Source organism: Cervus canadensis, chromosome 5 (assembly GCF_019320065.1).
Source record: "Cervus canadensis isolate Bull #8, Minnesota chromosome 5, ASM1932006v1, whole genome shotgun sequence".
Taxonomy (NCBI): domain Eukaryota; kingdom Metazoa; phylum Chordata; class Mammalia; order Artiodactyla; family Cervidae; genus Cervus; species Cervus canadensis.
In genome coordinates this window covers 5,657,311-5,673,669 of record NC_057390.1, presented here as the reverse complement: position 1 = coordinate 5,673,669, position 16,359 = coordinate 5,657,311, and the positions used below count along the sequence as shown (strand labels likewise).

General features: G+C 39.5%; 1 protein-coding gene and 1 non-coding gene across 7 annotated transcripts in view; one reads left to right on the top strand and one right to left on the bottom strand.

The window, feature by feature from the left end:
• LOC122441418 (AF4/FMR2 family member 3-like) overlaps positions 1-16,359 on the bottom strand; it is a 316,863-nt gene that overhangs the window by 13,261 nt on the left and 287,243 nt on the right. The window lies entirely within an intron of this gene.
• TRNAG-CCC lies at positions 11,395-11,467 on the top strand. The gene has a single exon. It is a non-coding gene; the product is annotated as a tRNA-Gly (tRNA).

The window sequence follows — 16,359 nt, the reverse complement described above, 5'->3', positions numbered from 1 at the left end:
TTCCAGGCAAGAGTACTGGAGTGGGGTGCCATTGCCTTGTCTGAAGACCCAGCACAGCCAAAAAGAAATAAATAAAATTATGGAAAAAAACAAAAGGAGAAAAAAGATTTACAAAGCAAAAATTTGATAGTAAGTAAATACCCCATTTAAACTATACTGTGATTATTATGGCAAGATGCTACCTGGACAGAATGCAGATGGCCCCTCTTCACTGCTGCCTGACACCATGTGTCAGGTCTTCCAAGTACAAGAAAGAATTGGAGAGAACACCATTTGCTTAGGTCCCCTGCTGGTGGCACAGACTTTGACTTTTTTGGCTTCTCTTGTTAGGATGTTACCATATTTGATCAGAAGGCAGATTTCTGAATCTAGAATCTCTCTTTCCAAAGAAGAAATTTTTAACTGTGTTTATTGAAAAAAAATAAAAGGGGCTGAAATCTAAAGAAAACACACCCATGATTATATTGGAACAATTTAATGATAAAGAACATTTTGTGATAAATGCCAAGAGCAGTCAAGTGAAGTCAGAAAGTGTAAATGAAAATTAGTCAAGGCTGTTTTCTAACACTATGGCTTAAAGGTTCACAGAAAAAAAAAATCACCAAGTGATCTATTAACCCTTCTCTCTAACATAATACCAATGAATAACAATATTTGGATATTGACTTGATTTCTAATACTGGGAAAGTAAATGATTTTTGAATTTTTTAAAATTAATTCTTATTGGAGTTGAGTTGCTTTACAATGTTGTTAGTTTCTGCTGTGGAGCAAAATGAAACAGTCATACATATACATCATATATCTCCTCCCTTTTAGGACCAAAATGAGGCCACACGTATGAGGCATTTAGGAGAGTGCCTTCCACCTGACAGCCGATCAGTAAATAGCCCCAATGATTTTATCTTAGAGAATATTTCAGTACTTAGGAAAGAAAGCAATGAACACTAGGGACCAGCATGAGGATCACAAAGGCCAGATGATGTTCTCACTCCAGTTTCCTCTGGGCTTTTTTTTTTTTTTTTTGAGGCTGTGCTACACGGCCAGCATTCGTGATCTCAGTTCCCCCACCAGGGACTGAACCCACACCCCCTGCAGTGGACCGCCGGGGAAGTCCTTCCTCTGGTCTTAAACATAATGTATCTAGACTTCTTTCAGCTTTCTGTCAAGGACTTAAAAGATCTCCCAGTAGGTGAGCTGCAAATGTATGAATTGGTTGTTAACATGGTTAGGTGAACTAGTACACAAGGAGTAAGTATTGTTCAAAAATTACTTATTGCATTTACTATGTGGCCAGCATGTTCTAGATGCCAGGGACTCGTAACTGAATATAACAGGCAAAAATTCCTGCCCTTGTCGTGTCTAGACTCTAACGAAAAGGAATGGTAAAAAGATCTCGAACGCTGAAACTGAAGATCCCGTGTACCACAACTAAGACCTGGTATAGCCAAAGAAATGTGCAAAATAAAAAACTGAGCTAAAAATGGCAAACAGATAAATCACATAGTATCCTAGAAGGCAAAACATTAAGGGGAAAAACGTGCAGAGCAAGGGGACTGGGACCGTGGGGTAGGATAAGCACGTGGCTCATCTCACAGGCCACTGTCTCTGCAAGCAACAGAGTCTGAGGCCTGGGCTGGGGGAGCTCCCTCCCCACCGCCTTCCCGTCTCTATACCTGCAGCACTTAGAGCCTCGTCACTCTTAGTCATATTTGTCTTTAGAGCTTCCCGTTGTTGCTGAGCTGAAAGCTCCAGGTGTCTGTAAAAGAATGACAAGACTGAGGGAGGTCTGAGTCTCTGCGGAAGAGCTGGCGGGAGTGGAAGGACAGGAGTGGAGTGGGCCACAGCGGACAGGAAACACATTTCAAGGCCGCTGCTATGGAAAAGGGTTGAAAGGAATTCCGGGTCACTCCAGATGGTGGAGTTTGACCAATGGGGTGAAGTACAGGAGTCAATCTAGAGTCCTGAAAGTTCTTTAACAAAGAAATAGTCAAATAGAATGATTAATTACATGTTCAACCAGAAATTAAGGGACTGAGTGGAAGTTAGTCCCTAAGAGTCGGACATGACTGAGTGACTAACATACACACACACACGGATTGGAAGTCAGTTATTAAAGTCACACCTCTAAGGGTGAGATTCTCGCTAACTTTAAGACTATAATTTTGGTCACTACCAACCAATTTTCAATCAATAAAATGTTGCATAAGTTTTCTTCCACTTTAAAAATTTTTTATTGAACTATAGTTCAGTTATTATGTTGTGTTCATTTCTGCTGTAGAGCAAAGTGATTCATATATATATATATATATATACATACATATATATAATTATCTTTAACATTCTTTTCCATTATGGTTTATCACGGGATAGTGAATATAGTTCTCTGTGCTATACAGTAGGACTATGCTGTGGTTTTTTCCTTTTATTATGCAAATTTGTTTTTTTATTATGTTTGTTATTATGTAAATTTGTTTTTTAATTGTCTTTAATTAATTAATTTATTTTAATTGGAGACTAATTACTTTACAATACTGTGGTGGTTTTTGCCATATATTGACATGAATCAGCCACCTGTGTGCAGTTTAGTTACAGTACTACAAGTCTGTATGAGTTATTTGTGAAGAAAATCCATAAAGAGAAGAAAAAGAATATTTTAAAAGCACTAATCTATAAGTATGAAATAAGAATTATTACAGAACCCAATAAATTAAGTGGATTAATTGGGTAGAGATTTGAGAGATTTTAATGAACAATTAATCAATAAAAGTATTCAATGTGAAAATCTGTTACAACCCTGTTGACATTATTTAACTTCAAGCACTTGAGTTCTGTGTGCTTATAATTAGCAAGCTATAAAAGATGCCATCCATAGGAACATAATGAAAAAAAACTGTTTATAATGATAATTAGTATTCGTTTTCACAGAGAGGCAGGTCACATGACTACAGGCTGCAGCAAACAGAGGGATAAACTCATTACTGAGGAAAATACTACACTTAGGCAGTGTTCCTTAACCCTACAACACAAAGCCCTGCCTTAGAAAATACATTATAAATAAAGCTTCCTGCTAAGACAGGTGAGATTTTCCAAAGTGAGGGAGGAAGTTTAGCGAAGCCATACATTAATACCTTCACTGAACGTAATGAACTCTACCATGTTGGGAAAGACTCAACTGTAGAAGCTGACTTTTTGTCTTCTCTTTTTGGTTCCTCAAATCTCACCTGAATAAATGTTTCACAGAATATATTCTGTGTATTGTGAAAGCCAAGGGAAATTTTTTAAAAGATTTTTTTGATGTGGACCATTTTTAAAGTCTTTATTGAATTTGTTACAATATTGCTTCTGTTTTTTGCTTGGGTTTTTTGGCCTTGAGGCATGTGGGATCTTATATCCCTGACCAGGGATTGGATCTGAACCACCTGCATTGGAAGGCAAATTCTGAACCACTGAACCACATGGAAACCCCCTTAATTTTTATTTTATATTGGAATATAGTTGATTTACTTTTGATGCTGTGTTACAGCAAAGTGATCCAGTTATATATATACATATATCTATTCTTTTTCAAATTCTTTTCCCATTTAGGTTTTTTCCTGCATTTGGGCTGTGGAGCTGATCTCGGACAGGACTTAATCTCCTACTCAGCATCAGGGGGGGCTTCCACGGGCAAAATCTAGGTTCAGAAGCGGGAAGTATAAATGCACAGTACAAAGACGCTCACGTTTGTCATTCTGGCTTCAGAAAAATCAAAGTTTTCATTCAGCAGAGATGAAGCTCCGCTGCCTTTTCACAGAAACTCTAACATCTATAGAAACCTACTCAGTGAAGCCCAAAACACTTTCCAGACACACGGTGAAGTAATCAAAGTGTCCCCTCACCTCTCAGTGTATCTCTGAGCTGATAAAATCTATTAATCTTCTGACAAAGAACCTGCCAACACTTGGCAATAATTAGAGGCAACGGTCCTCTTCTAGACACAGCAAAGAGTCACCGTCAATATTAAGTGTTTCCTCTATTTGTTCTATATGTGCGGCTCAGTTTGTATGAACCTTAGAAAGATCCCTAGCCTGAAGTCAGGGAGACATTCAGTGCAGGCCACGGGCTGGGCAAATCCAGATTCGCATGGACAGTAAGCCAGTTGTCAGACAGTGCAGCCCACGGCATGGACCCCCTGGGCCACACAGGTCCCTCAGCAGACCTTATTTAAAAAGAGAAAAATCAGGACTTCTCTGGTGGTCCAGAGGTTAAGAATCTGCCTGCCAATGCAGGGAACACAGGTTCGACCCCTGGTCTGGGAAGATTCCACAGCTAGCCACAACCACTGAGCCCTTGCTGCAACTACTGGAGCCTGCATGCTCTAGAGCCCGCGCTCCAGAGAGAAGCCGCTGCGATGAGAATCCCGCGAGCAACTAGAGAGTAGACCCCACTTGTTGAAATTAGAGAAAGCCCGTGCACAGCAAGGAAGACCCAGAACAGCCGAAAATAAAGTTAATTAATTAATAATTTTTTAAAAAAGAGAAAAATCTAAGGACCTTAATAGAGACATGGCGGCGGCGGTGGTTGGGGGGGGGGGCGGGCGGGGGTGTACTTTTCATCATCACATGCCTTTGAAAGGACAGGCCTTGGGGCAGCTCTGATCAATACAGCCTTTCTGGTGTCCTGTGTCTTTTCGATCTGAGAAGCAGGAGGATGCCTTGATGCTGGCACTAATCCCATTGTGCCCCTCAAGTTAAAAAAAGTCTCTGAGGACTCCTCTGGTGGTCCGGGGTTAAGACTCAGTGCTCTCAATGCACGGGGTCCAGGTTCCATCCAGGTGGGGGAACTAGATCCCACATGCTGCAACTAAGACCTGGAGCAGCCAAATAAAATTTTTTGAAACGTCTCCTGAGGGACTCTTTATATACACACATTTTTATTAAAAAAAAATCATATATTATTTTTTAAAAGCATAAAGAACAAGGAAGATTATGAAGATATCACTTTTGGACAAACCCTTTTGCAAACAGACTTGAATAAAATAAAAGCTAAGAAGACTAGAAAAGCAATTATGTTCAGGGACAGTATCTAGAAGGTCCCTTATCAATGACTTCACTCATACATTTGTCCACACGTGATCAATGTGGACCAAGGAAACAGACAGGGTCCTGAGTCTCATGGAGCTTATTCCATCCTCTGGCAAAACAGAGCAATAAACCAATAGGACAATTTCGGATAGCAATGAGAAAAGTCAACATAATGGCATGAAAGGGTGACGTGTAACCATTAAGATTCCTCTCAGCACGGATACTACTGTATTTTTACTCATATCATAAAGGTATAATGAGGACTTTTAGTCCTTTGGGTGAAAGGGGCAGTTTGAGATGAGAGTGTGTACTAATAACAGTAGGTATAAAATCCCAAAATACAATCACATAAAACTGAAAAGAAACAGCAACACGCGGTCCCAATTTCTACCACATCCCCAGCACTCTAGGAAAGAACCTATTTACCGTTTCACTGCAGCCATACTGAAAAGGTAGAAAAAGAATCACAGGTTTGTGATAAGAAATTTTGCAAATAACATGGCAGGATTACAGAATGCAAATGTACATGCCATCACGCCATCTGTTCAATGTGATGACAACATTGGGAAAAGGCCCTGAAAGAAATGATGTTTGAAATCATTAAAAAAATAACATTTCAAGTTTAAAATACTCAGGAATCTTAAAACCAGCATCAACACATTCAGCAACCATATGGCTCTACAGCAGGTTACAAAAAAATCACCCTGCTTGCATTTTCTACTTCAACCCAATGGTTTCTAAAACAGGTTCCTTTTTTTTCTGTTGAATTCCTTGGTGTTTACAGCTTCTCGAATTATACCTAGAATCATAATATTCATTTCACTCTTCTGATGGAGTAGACAATATAGTGAGGAAGATTAAAGTCAACTTCTAGAAAAAGGAACATGGAGGTGACTACATATAACTTAATGAACACACACTTGTTTTAAGTCTATTGGTCTCTGCATATTGATCTCACAGTCTCAGAAATAATAGCCAACTTCATTGAGTGTCTTAACTTGCCAGGCGCTGTGCTTTATATTCATCATCTATTCCAATCATCACAGTTTTACAAAGTGGATACCACTATTATCACATTTTGTAAAAGAGGAACTTCCCCAGTGTCACAAGACTAGCATGTGGCAGGACCATAGTCCAAACCCAACTTTGCAGGCCAAGAACGCATTCTCAACTACTATTCCATGCCATACATCAGTATTCAGATATTTCTGTGGACCAAACTGAGTTGACTTTTCAAGCTTAAGAAATGAGCAATGTATGTTTAAGTGTATTAGTTGCTCAGTTGTGTCCGACTCTTTGTGACCCCATTGACTATAGCCCACCAGGTTTCTCTATCCATGGAATACTCCAGGCAAGAATACTGGAGTGGCTAGCCATTCCCTTCTCCAAGCGATCTTCCTGACCCAGGGACCAAACCCAGGCCTCCTGCATTGCAATCAGATTCTTTACTGTCTGAGTCATCAGGGAAACCCAATGTATGTTTAGGGTCAAGCTAGCTTTCTTGTCTCATCAATAAGAGATTCTTAGAGAAGTGCCTTAAACTTTAAAGAATAGAAGGAGTGTTCTACAGTCGTCTACAGGAAAATTGTTGCAGAGGCAGAAGACAGAAGGACAGTCACAGAGTGGGAAGCCCAGGACCAAAGGGAGGACAGTGAGTGAACACTGCCAATGCGCTTTTTGAGAAAGGCATTAGAAGAAGATTAACATCAGCACAGCCTACCTCGTCTCCCACAGTAAGTCGGAGACCTAAACTTTTCAACCTAACTTTTAAAATGACATCTGCAGTGGGACTTTCCCTGGAGGTTCAGTGGCTAAGACTTCGAGTTCCAATGTAGGGGGGTTGAGGGTTTGATCTCTGCTCAAGGAGCTAAGCTCTCACGTGCCCCATGGCCAGAAAACTAAAACATAAAACAGAAGCAATATTGTAAAACATTCAACAAAGACTTTAAAAGTGGTTCACAAAAAATATTTTTTAAAAAATGACATCTACAAAGCTGTTATTTCCATTGTCAGTAACAGACGATGCACCCTGCTATATAACCCAAAGCACTCACCACTAGAGAAGCGACTTCATCTCAATCAGAGAGACAGAGTGCAAATGAGCATAAGCCTTCCAGCATCCGCCTGAGGACATGCCTGGTGCACCTAACACAGTGGCGGCCAGCACTGCAGAGATGTGTGTCCATCAAATTGAGCAAAGCATTTGTGATAAATAGTTCAACTGGTGAGACAGAAAAGCAGCCTGAAGTTCACTGGTTGTATTTCAGTTCATAATTCATCTTAGAAGCCAATTCCAATGCCTGGTAAAATTTACAAAATTTATAAAGGCCTAGAGAATTAAAAATTTACAACAGAAATCCTTGGGGTTTCAAAGGAATTAAAAAGGTGTTTCATTCAACTTAACAGTTTCACAAAGTATCTTTGGGATACAGTGGGAACCTAATTCTTGATGACTGAATAGCACTTTTAATTCACATGTAAAAATCAGAATATAAATGCCTTGTTCTATGGCACTTCACTTTTCTTTGCTTTATAGATAGAGTGATTTTTTACAAATTGAAGGTCCGTGTCAGTCCTGAGTTGAGCAAACCCATGAACATCATTTTTTCCAACAGCATTTGCTCACTTCATGTGTCTGTGTCACATTTTGGTAATTCTCAAAATATTTCAAACTTTTTCACAATTATTATATTTGTTATGTTAAGCTGTGATCAGTGATCTTTGATATTACTATTGCAAAATATTACAACTCGCTGAAGACTCAGATGATGGCTTTTTTTTAAGCAAGAAAGTATTTTTAAATTAAGGCATAAAACACTGCTTGTTTGTTTTTAGAAATAATGCTATCACAAACTTAATAGACTACAGGATAGTGTAAATATATCTTTTATATGCACTGATAAACCAAAAAAAAAAAAAAAAATCAGGTGACTTGCTTTCTGAACTGAACCTGCAATCTCTCTGAGATAAGTCTCTATTACCTCAAAAGGCTGGGGTCTGGTGAGTATATTTTAAATGCTAAAGTTACTTTTGTATCTAGAAGACTTTTTAAAAAAATAACAAAACATATTATTATTTTTATAATGGCCTGGCTTGTCTGGCTATTATTTACAATCTGCTCCATGGAACAAATATTTATTTACCCATTTCTGATTTTTAATTAGTAGTTTTAGTTAATTATTTTAAGTGTATGTTTTTGTAATAAAATATAAGTATGCAAAAAAAAATAACAAAACATATTTAAACAACTTGATGAATAGTTTAGGGAGAGCTCAAAGGAAGTCAGACAGTAGGAACATCTCTTAAACATTTAAGTTCTCTGGAAATGAAGTTGTAACTGTAACCTCACAAATGCAAAAAACTGTACAAGGCTAGATGTGAGGTACTCAGTGACTTCCAGCAGTCCGCAAGGGTACACTGCCCTTGAGTTACGTCTACAAATCAGCCAGCAAAGAAGTTATTGATACATATGGCCAGGGGCATTCATGTTGCACAGAAAGCTATGTGGTCTCATAAAACTCTTTCCCAAAACTTTCACTTCACACTCACCTCTTTTGCTTTTGTCTAATGCTTTTATTTCCTGACTTCTTAGCAATCTTGACTGTGTTTAGCAACTCTTTAAATCTCATGTAGCCAAAGAGTAATAACATAAAGAGAACCAGAACAACAACTTTGGGCAGAACAAGAAAACATGACAAGTTTGTAACTACAACTGTTTATCAGAGAAAAAACTCCATATACCCAATTCACATAAACACATATACATTAGTTATAGCTCCCAGCCTCCTATCACTTTTGCCTCTTGTATTGAAATTCTGCTAGAAATTAATGCGCTCTGTTTTTATTGAGTCCATCTCTTTAAATTCTTCAGTCTTTTCCTAGAAGGAATCAGAGACTAATTAATAGGACTCTAATTTTTATCTTTACTTATTATTAAATTATTTGGAGAGGGACCTATGTACATAGATTTCAAGATTGTCCACATGAATATTTAGCTTCTGAAGGGGAAAACTGTGAAACTAATCTTCTTTGATTCTAAATAAGTGAGTAATCATAATTGGTGACTCTGTTTGGGAGCTCGTTTGCAAACTGTTCCTGTCACTCATTTACAAGCACAATTGATCGAATCAGTACATAATACTGCATCCTACTTATTTGCATTAACTGTGATCAATTGTCACAGTTTGTTAATAAGACTGAATAATTTTTAATCCTAAAATAACTATGCTGATTATCAAATGATTCTGTATTATTTAGTTTTTCTTTGTAACAGTTAGAAATTGTTTAATATAATCACTGCATTCTTGGATTTTTGAACCACAGGGCCTTTTTATTTTACTGTGCTTGCTTTACTTCCAAGAATTTAGAGGTTTTGCCAAGCCATTCTGTCAACAGCTCATTAGCAAACTAAACTAGGGTGAATACATGTTGTTATTTTTAAGCATAAAAAACATTAAGATATAGAAATGTAACATTAGTATGTGTGTGCCCAGGCGTTTCAGTTGTGTTTGACTCTTTGCGACTTCGTGGACTGTAGACCACCAGGCTCCTCTGTCCATGGGATTCTCCAGGCAAGAATACTGGAGTGGGTTGCCATGCCCTCCTCCAGGGGATCTTCCCGACCCAGGGGTGGATAGTGTCTCCTGTGTCTCCTGCACTGGCAGATTCTTTACCACTGAGCCACCTGGGAAGCTGGGATTATATGGCACATCTCTCTCTGCTTTCCCCTCAATTTTCCTTAAAGGAAAATTTTACACTTTAAAATGTTTACACTTTAAACATCTCTGTAAAGATAAAGTCAATAAAATGTTTAAAAAATTTAAAAATGTGAGGTTTCATCCTTTATGAATATATCTGTGTTAAATTATATTCTGAAATAATCTCCAGAATAAAATATTGTAGCTCTGCATTTCCCACATCCTAAATACAGTGTTAGATTGAGATTGGGTTGCTTTCCTATATTGTCATTATCTTACACTTGCCTACAGTAAAGCTAATGTCTCTCTTTACTGCCCACTCAGTCTTTGAAGATTCTCCTGGGAGTTTTCCTGACCGCGCTGTTCTTCAGAAGAATTGTGAATCTGCAAACATGTTACTCTGCACCCTGTTTTCTAGAATCATATCATTTTTAGTATGAACTGTTGGGGGGCAGTGAGGGGAGGAACATGGTCAGAAACCATCCACAGCACAATCATCTAGAACTTTTGTTAAAATTACCAATTACTGGGCCAGTTCCAGACTTACTGAATCAGAATCTCTGGGGTAGGATCCAGGAATTTACATTTTTAACAAGTTCCCTGGGAAATTCTCATATTACAACCAAGTTTGTAATATACTTGCATACTTAGGAATATGGTAACTAACTAGATCCCAAGCTAATACTGAGGATAATCCTAGCGGAGTTACATGATTATCTATCATCATCCAGAAATATACCTGCTTATCCTTTGTTTTCTATATGATCATTTTCTACCTACTTCAAAACATTGCTTTTTCTTCCTTCCACGTCTCCACCTTTAATCACATGAAAGCTCAGTTTTATTTTTCTGTTTTTTGTTTGTTTTAGTAATCTTGGTACAGAGTGTTTTTAAAGGCCTTCTGATAATCTAAGTGAATTTTTCAATGGCTTCTCTCTATTAACAAATTTATATCTTCTCTCAAAACTGTGGCTTCTGGGTTAGTCAAGATATTCCCTATGGAAACCACATCCCCACCTCTCCACGTGTTGCCTGGCATTTTGCACTCAGTGAGTGTCTCCTTTAATGATATTCACTGGCTGGCCTCTTCCAGAAATGACTCATAAATATTAATTCATTAAATTCCTGATGGAAACAACTCAACTGGTCACCAGGCTTTCAGCAATTTGCCAGTTAAATGATGGGTTTTGGTCAACAGCTCCAAAATCAATGCTGCTGCTGATTCGTTTCGTTTGTAGTTTTGTACCTCTCTGATTCAAAAGACAGTTTGAGACATACAGATGGTCAACAGGCACGAGAATGATTCTCAACATCACTAATTATTAGGGAAATGCAAATCGAGACTACAATGAGGTATCGCCTCACATCGGTCACAAAGGCCATCATCAAAATACGTATAACTGAGTCACTTTGCCGTACAGAAGAAAAACGACACTGTAAATAAACCATACTTCATAACATTAAAAAAAAAAAGACAATTTTATCTTTTCCAAGAGCCAATACAGGTTTTATTTAGTTTACTACTATGTAGGTGGTACAGAAAAGAGGCCAAGAGCATGCCTGGATTTGCACTGTAGTCACACTGCGCGTCTTAGTTCCCACCTCTGTATAAATGGCCATGCCATAGCAGGACTTCCCTGGTGGTCCAGTGGTTAAGATTCTGTGCTCCCAATGCAGGGGGCCTGGGTTCAATCCCTGGCCAGGGAACTAGATCCCACATGCCACAATGAAGACTCAGCAGTGTCAAAAAAATTTTTTTTTAACTTCTAAAAACTGATCATGGCAATAACATGTTACAGAGGTCAGTGTATTATATGTATTACATTGAAAAGTGACTGAAAAGGGCCTGGCTCCAAAGACAAGATGTAAGGTCATCATTATTACTTTGAAATCCTCAAGTGTATTCTTGGCACTGTTATAAATCTTAGGCTCCTGGGTCCTTAACCCACTCCTTGTTCTCTTTCTTAAATGTTTTACTTCAAAATATGTCATACAGGACCTGCCTGGGGGTCCAGTCATTAAGAATCCACCTGCCAATACAGGGGACACGAGTTTGACCCTGGTCTGGGAAGATCCCTGGAGAAGGAAATGGCAACCCACTCCAGTATTCTTGCCTGGAGAATCCCATGGACAGAGGAGCCTGGTGGGCTACAGTCCATGTGATCTCAGAGAGTCGGACACAACTGAAGTGAGTCAGCACGCACGCCGGGAAGATCCCACATGCCGCGGGGCAATTAAGCCCGAGCATCACAACTCCTGACCTGAGCTCTAGAGCCCATGTACTGCACCAACTGAAACCCATGCACCCAGAGCCCATGCTCTGCAACCAGAGAAGCCCCTGAGATGAGAAGTCCGAGCACCGCAACTAGAGAGCAGCCCCTGCTTGCTGCAACTAGACAGCCAGACCCAATGCAGCCATAAATAAATACCTATCTATCTATCTCTATATATATAAACACATACAAAAGTGTGTTCATAACACATACGCATGCTTTAAAGAGTAACAGTAAAATGCCTATTTGTATATCCAAACAGCTTCAGATACAGAAATAAAATATATTTTCAGGTCCACTGTGCTCCTCACCTCATCACCCACCCTTCCCCATCCCAAATGGTGTGTCTGTCATTCCCTTGCTTTTTAGAGTTTTACTACCTTTCTGTTTAATACAATTTTTAAGAAAACTTTGCAAGTTGCTCATAAATCCTTTTATGACCTATTTTCTTGTCAACATTTCCCATCTGCCACCTTTTTATTAAGCTCTCCTGTTCTCTTAAAGTGAGGACTGTCACAGACTCTGAAAGCTGTTTTGTTCCTCACAATGGTCCACTTCTTTCTTCACTGCCTAGCTTTTGAAGGCTTCCTCTATCCCCCATCCTCCCCAAGACTCCCTCATTTAACGTTTTGACATCTAGCCATGTTTATGCATCATTACTCTGGCCCGGGTACCACGGTTCTGTGGTCCTGACACTGGCCTAAAGTACTTAGGCAGGGAACGTCCACAGTCTCGAATCATCCCTTATGCTCTTCACCCTGTGTAACAGCTGAGTACAAGACAATATTTTACAAGCATAAAAGGGATCTCTGAGACCTTTTTGGTGTGTCAGCATGCCAAAAGCAAAAGCCTCATGAAAGGAAAGGAACTAAATGAGATTGTGATAAAACGTACTCAGTTTTCTGGTCTAAATTAAATTTCTGTGCTGGATACCAAAGGTTTCCTCTTTGTGTCCTTCTTTTAAGTAGTTCTGATGGCAATTAAAAAGAGCCCTGTGGTCACTACACTGTGCTCTATTCTAACCACTTCTATCATCTAACGATGCTAGTTTGGCCAATGAATATTATAACCAGGATTTTTTATTAAAATAAATAGTTTTAAATGGAAATACTCAATAAAAATCTCAACAGATTTTTTTCTGCAAAGGAAATGGAACCACAGAATTCAAAACGAATCCATCTACCTTGCTCAATAAAGACTCTGCTGTTCGTTTACTGTGGTCATTGATTTTTGCAGGTAATAACAGAGGTTGAGAAGAAGTAAGCTTTTAAAAACGGGGATGTTTTTGTCTTTCAAAAAGGAGCTTTTGCTCCTTTTTTAGAGGCAAAAAAAGGGTAAAATTGCCTATTTCAGACAAAAAAAGTTAAAAATGTATCTTGTGCTAAAAGGATAACTATTTCAGAGTAAAAGTAACACTTTTGTGCTATGGAGATGACTATTTCAGTGTAAATATACTATTTTCTCATGGGCTATGAAGTTAGCTGATGACTGATTTAAACTGTATAAACATTAGAGTCAGACTGTTCTATTTATTTTGTCTTCACTTAAAAAAAAATTCAGGAAAGAATTCACACAACCCTAACCCTAATCCTTTAGCCTCCAAATAAAGTATCTTAAATAAATAAAAGTATGATTTAGAGACACTGGGAAATATCTGAGTTCCTCCACTGATTTATGTTTCTTACATGCCATGTTATAGAGACCACTTCTAAAAATCAACTAGTAATGTACATATTATGTTTTTATCCAAAGACACAAAAATATGATTTAGTGGAGACTAATTTATCCACACAGTAGACCCATTCTTGACAAGGTGACCCAGAGGTTTTGGGGCTGTGTGTGGCCAGGGTGTGTGAGTCAGTCAACAGCATCCTAACTGAGCAACTCTGAGCCAGACGGGGATGGAAGCACTGCATGAAAAGTAACACGGCAGGTTCATGGTCAATTTTCACCCGAAATCCACAGGCCACAAAGATGTTGCTTCTTTCCCAAGGGTGGAGCAAACACGCCACATTGGAAATGACAGAGAAGGGGATAAAAGAGAGACATTAATGAAGAACTTCCAAGCCATGAGGGTACCAGGAAGATGCAGCAGAAACCACCTATCTCTCAGGCACTTCAATTCCTCTGAATCACCTTCCCAAGGGAACCTGAGGAAGTCAGTTGTTGCCAGGGGCCTCCAAGAGAATTCACTACTGTTGTAACATCTGACTAGTCTAGCTACTGCCCAATCTCACCCAATTCTGTGGTCTCGCAGAATTACAGTTTATGTAGCTTTTATTTGATTTATGATACAAAGAATCTGATGATGGCTGCATAACCCAGACAGAAAACAGACAGGGGATAAGATCAAAGTCTCTATTCTGGGTCTGTCACTTTTATCCAAGGTGTGTGATATCATTTGGAGTTGGATTCTAGGGTCTTGACAAGTTCATCTGCTTATAAAAATCCACACATCTTTAAAAGTCCACTTAACCTTTCCATGATCATGAGGGATGGAGTAAAGCAGAGTTCCACAACAGTTTCTATTTTGTTGGATCTACTTCATACCTTTTTTAAGCATAAACACAGATCTGGAGATTGGGATAACGATGAATCCAGTCCTTTGAAAGAAATTCTCAGTAGTCTACGAATGTCAGGAGAATCCTACAATCAGCCATTCGATCAGCCATGTGACCCGCTATCCGAAGGCCACTCACCCCGCAGACACCACGACCACGCTGCTGGTACTGCCCCTCCCGTGGGCGGGGAGAAGCCCGAGTCTACAAGCTGGTCGATGCCAGGGCCTGCAAGCAACCCGAGCTGCATCAGGGAAGGTGAACCGGGGAGCTTTGCCTGAATGTGGCTCCACAACCTACTACATTCACTGAACACGAAGCTGAACGTGACTCAGGGCTGACACGTTCTTCGGGAGTGTGACAGACAGCATTCAGCACCAGCAACACCCCACAGAACCCAGAAGGAAACAAAAGGCCCAAGAGTTACGCCTTCTGTGTCGCTGGATACTCAGAGGTGACAGGGCGGTCACATGTTGCTTCTCAGGCATTTTAATCAGCGTCCTGTAGGAACCTTCTTCAGCATTAAATAGAAAGGAGAGATGCAGAGAGACAATTTGAGAACACTGCTGAAAACATGTGGACACTGATGACCTCAGGCAACAGCTGCATGAGCTGCTGAATGGTCGTCAACACGAGCTGCGGGTAGGTGAGTGCTGTAAGGGCAAGTGGCAGAACTCTGATTGCTGTGGGCCAGCCGTCAGTGCCGGCGGAGACAGCAACAGGGACCATCCCAGCTGGTGGAAACGGGACAGCTTCTCTGGGCTGACTCTTTGGAAGCCTTTGATGGAAAAAAAAAAAAATACAACTGGGCAGGCAGCTTTGACCCATGAGCAATGAGCTATGGAAACAAAGAGTGATTAAAGAGTAAACCAAAGAATTATTTATATGAGCACAGAAGGTCCTGGCTGTCACATTGCTTATTTTAGCCACACATACTCCATATGTTTGATGCCAGAATTAGATTCAGAAAGAGCTCATTAAGCAGGATGGGCCATTCTAACAGAATGGAATTTAATAGAGATAAATGAATATTATATTTAGGGCCAAAGATACAACTCCAAGAACATATGAGCTGGAGCTTAAGCAGCCTCCTTTGTGTACAACTGAGAAGTTACTGGTGGGAGTTGACAGTGAAACAAAGTTGACTTATAAATTATTATTTTTTTTTTTGCAGGAAAAAGGACAACCTTGCTCTGGACCAAATAGAGTGCCCTGTGCTATGTTCCAGAAGCCATTCATTAGAAAGGCACCCAGAGAAGAGGAACATATGATGTCACTGAAAAGTCAAGGATATCCTATAGCCCTCACATTTCTGAAAGGGAAATTAAAGCCAATGAAGGGCACACGGTTCATTCACTCAACTGGTATTTGTTGAACTCCTACTACGTGTCAGGCATCGTGCTCGGCAGTGGAATTGCAAGATAAGGTACATCTCTTCAACACTCAGATCTTCTCAGAAATTGGCTAGAATATACAATGACTACAGGGTCTCTGAAGATATTAAAGCCAAGCCTGGAAGCTACTTTTCCATCTTAGACTGACCGGAAATGGAATAGGTGAATTGTAAACTCCTAACTCAGAGCATTTTATGACCACCTACCAGTTACACTATGTATTTCTCTTTATTAGTTCTTCCACATTCTATGAGAGAGGCTAACTATTCAATGTGGCTTTTGGTAGAAAGCCACAGAAACCAATTCTAGTGAACTTAATTTGAAATGGCATTTATTAAAGAGAATATTGGGTTTCTTACAGACACCGCACGAGA